This window comes from Somniosus microcephalus, chromosome 7 (assembly GCF_052327205.1).
Source record: "Somniosus microcephalus isolate GS21.2 chromosome 7, FLI_Smic_1.0, whole genome shotgun sequence".
Classification (NCBI taxonomy): Eukaryota; Metazoa; Chordata; class Chondrichthyes; order Squaliformes; family Somniosidae; genus Somniosus; species Somniosus microcephalus.
Window position 1 is genome coordinate 4,250,279 of NC_140993.1, and position 4,382 is coordinate 4,254,660.

The following is a 4,382-nucleotide window of genomic DNA, read 5'->3' on the forward strand; positions in this document are numbered from 1 at the left end:
ACTGTGTTCTCCCCGTGTGACTCACTGCGTTCTCCCCCCGTGTGTCTCACCGCGTTCTCCCCGTGTGACTCACCGTGTTCTCCCCGTGTGACTCACCGCGTTCTCCCCGTGTGTCTCACCGCGTTCTCCCCGTGTGACTCACCGCGTTCTCCCCATGTGACTCACCGCGTTCTCCCCGTGTGTCTCACCTCGTTCTCCCCGTGTGACTCACAGTGTTCTCCCCGTGTGTGACTCACCGCGTTCTCCCCGTGTGTCTCACCGCGTTCTCCCCGTGTGGCTCACCGCGTTCTCCCCGTGTGACTCACCACGTTCTCCCCGTGTGACGCACCGCGTTCTCCCCGTGTGACTCACCGCGTTCTCCCCGTGTGATGCACCGCGTTCTCCCCGTGTGACTCACCGCGTTCTCCCAGTGTGTCTCACCGCGTTCTCCCCGTGTGACTCACCGCGTTCTCCCCGTGTGACTCACCGCGTTCTCCCCGTGTAACTCACCGCGTTCTCCCCCCGTGTGACTCACCGCGTTCTCCCCGTGTGACTCACCGCGTTCTCCCCGTGTGACTCACCGCATTCTCCCCGTGTGACTCACCACATTCTCCCCGTGTGTCTCACAGCGTTCTCCCCGTGTGACGCACCGCGTTCTCCCCGTGTGACTCACCGCGTTCTCCCAGTGTGACTCACCGCGTTCTCCCCGTGTGAGTCACCGTGTTCTCCCCATGTAACTCACCGCGTTCTCTCCCCGTGTGACTCACTGCGTTCTCCCCGTGTGACTCACCGCGTTCTCCCCGTGTGACTCACCGCGTTCTCCCCGTGTGCCTCACCGCGTTCTCCCCGTGTGTGACACACCGCGTTCTCACCGTGTGTCTCACCGCATTCTCCCCGTGTGTGACTCACCGCGTTCTCCCCGTGTGACTCACCTCATTCTCCCCGTGTGACTCACCGCATTCTCCCCGTGTGACTCACCGCATTCTCCCCGTGTAACTCATCGCGTTCTCCCCCCGTGTGTCTCACCGTGTTCTCCCCGTGTGTCTCACCGCGTTCTCCCCGTGTGACTCACCGCGTTCTCCCCGTGTGACTCACCGCGTTCTCCCCGTGTGTGACTCACTGCGTTCTCCCCGTGTGTCTCACCGCGTTCTCCCCGTGTGTGACTCACTGCATTCGCCCCGTGTGTGACTCACCGCGTTCTCCCCGTGTGACTCACCTCATTCTCCCCGTGTGACTCACCGCATTCTCCCCGTGTGACTCACCGCGTTCTCCCCGTGTAACTCACCGCGTTCTCCCCCCGTGTGTCTCACCGCGTTCTCCCCGTGTGTCTCACCGCGTTCTCCCCGTGTGACTCACCGCGTTCTCCCCGTGTGACTCACCGCGTTCTCCCCGTGTGTGACTCACTGCGTTCTCCCCGTGTGTCTCACCGCGTTCTCCCCGTGTGTGACTCACCGCGTTCTCAATGTGTGACTCACCGCGTTCTCCCCGTGTGTCACTCACTGCGTTCGCCCCGTGTGTCTCACCGCATTCTCCCCGTGTGTGACTCACCGCCTTCTCCCCTTGTGTGACTCACCACGTTCTCCCCATGTGACTCACCGCGTTCTCCCCGTGTGACTCACCGCGTTCTCCTCGTGTGACTCACCACGTTCTCCCCGTGTGACTCACCGCGTTCTCCCCGTGTGACTCACCGCGCTCTCCCCATCTGACTCATCGCGTTCTCCCCGTGTGACTCAACGCGTTCTCCCCGTGTCTGACTCACCGCGTTCGCCCCATGTGACTCACCGCGTTCTCCCCGTGTGACTCACCGCGTTCTCCCCGTGTGACTCACCGCGTTCTCCCCGTGTGACTCACCGCATTTTCCCAGTGTGACTCACCGCGTTCTCCCCGTGTGTGACTCACCGCGTTCTCCCCATGTGTGACTCACCGCGTTCTCCCCGTGTGACTCACCGCGTTCTCCCCGTGTGTGACTCACCGCGTTCTCCCCATGTGTCTCACCGCATTCTCCCCGTGTGTGACTCACCGCATTCTCCCCGTGTGACTCACTGCGTTCTCCCCGTGTAACTCACCGCGTTCTCCCCGTGTGACTCACCGCGTTCTCCCCGTGTAACTCACCGCGTTCTCCCCCGTGTGTCTCACCGCGTTCTCCCCGTGTGACTCACCGCGTTCTCCCCGTGTGACTCACCGTGTTCTCCCCGCGCGACTCACCGCGTTCTCCCCGTGTGTCTCACCGCGTTCTCCCCGTGTGTGACTCACCGCGTTCTCCCTGTGTGACTCACCGCGTTCTCCCCGTGTGACTCACTGCGTTCTCCCCGTGTGACTCACCGCGTTCTCCCCATGTGACTCACCGCGTTCTCCCCGTGTGTGACTCACCGCATTCTCCCCGTGTGACTCACTGCCTTCTCCCCGTGTGACTCACCGCGTTCTCCTCGTGTGTGACTCACCGCGTTCTCCCCGTGTGTCTCACCGCCTTCTCCCCGTGTGTGACTCACCGCGTTATCCCCGTGTGTGACTCACTGCGTTCTCCCCGTGTGACTCACCGCGTTCTCCCCGTGTGACTCACCGCGTTCTCCCCGTGTGTGACTCACCGCGTTCTCCCCGTGTGTCTCACCGCATTCTCCCTGTGTGTGACTCACCGCGTTCTCCCTGTGTGACTCACCGCGTTCTTACTGTGTGACTCACCACGTTCTCCCCGTGTGACTCACCGCGTTCTCCCCGTGTGACTCACTGCATTCTCCCCGTGTGACTCACCGCGATCTCCCCATGTGACACACCACGTTCTCCCCGTGTGACTCACCGCGTTCTCCCCATGTGACTCACCGCGTTCTCCCCGTGTGACTCACCGCGTTCTCCCCGTGTGACTTGTGGTGTATGTGCCTTTAAGAGCCCCTGTGTACTTTAATGCCGGTAATGGCCACTCGGGCTATATAAGCCTGGATAGTGTTTTGTATCTTTTAGTTCACCTCCAGACTTTGTCCAGTAAACACCTGTAAACCAACTCCTGCATTCCGTGTCTTCATTAACACACGGATACAGCAGTGGCGACAAGGATGGGATGCCTAAGACTGGCAACATTACTACTTTCGATAATGGTGTAGAGGATTGCGCCACATATGTGGAAAGAGTGGAAGTATATTGCACAGCGAATGAAATAGAGGATGATAAAAAGGCATCGGTACTTCTAAATCTAATGGGCGCAAGGACATACAGGGGCTGTTACGGAACTTAATCACTCCAGCCAAACCGATGGACAAGAATTTTAAGGAGATACCCTACACTGCCAATTCGGGGCAGGACTGGCAGATTCTCTACGAGACAAATTCGTCTGCGGTCTCCTAAGTGAAGGAACACAAAAAAGGCTACTTTCTGAGAAAGATTTGACACTGGACAAGGCTTTCAGTGTAGCTGTATCATACAAAGCAGCAGCAAGAGGAGCTGCAGAGATACAGCAAAAGCCACAGGACTTCGGCACCCATGAAATGACACGGGGTTTCGAGAGATGCTATCGCTGCGGCAGATCGACCCATGACCAGAGGGACTGCTGGTTCAAGGACAAAGCATGCAGGCAATGCGGAAAGATGGGACACATTACACGTGTATGCCAATCTGGAAACAAAAAATCCACTGACAGAAAGAAAATCAATAAGGAAAAGTACAGAAAGGTACAAATGATGACGGACAGTAGCTCCGAAGACCAGAAGAGCAATAGCGACTCCGGAAACAAGAGACTAAGCTCTCTCAAATTACATAATGTAATTGCCAAAGAAGATTACCAGACTATTTGGGTTACCCTCACGATAGCGGGGTCCCCAGTTAAAATGGAGCTAGATACAGGATCAGCTCTGACCGTCATAAGTAGACGGTATTATGAGCGGCTATTTCTGCATATACCTTTGAAAGACACATCCATTATCTTGAAAACATATACGGGGCAGAAAGTATACCCCAAAGGGAAAATAAATGTGACTGTTGTATACAACGGCAAGGAAATACAGAAGTTGTATTTATACGTTCTGCAAGATGGTGGTCCACCGCTGTTGGGACGTGAATGGATCAGGAAGATACGTTTGGACTGGCACTCCATTCAGGCACTGACGGTGACCAGTAAGAAAAAAAATGATGATGACATCATACCTGAACGATTAAAAGACATCTTGGCCAACGCCAAAGAAATGTTCCAACAGGAACTAGGAACCTTGAAAGGCGTCACCACCTCAATAAAGGTGGAAGATGCGGCAATTCCCAAGTTTTTTAAGGCAAGGCCGGTGCCATATGCAATTCGTCCAGCAGTCGAGGCAGAGCTGGAGAACTTGGAAAAGACAGGCGTGTTATCCAAGATAGATTGGAGCGAGTGGGCAACACCCATCGTCCCGGTCATGAAGAAAACGTTAAGTAATGATAAATCT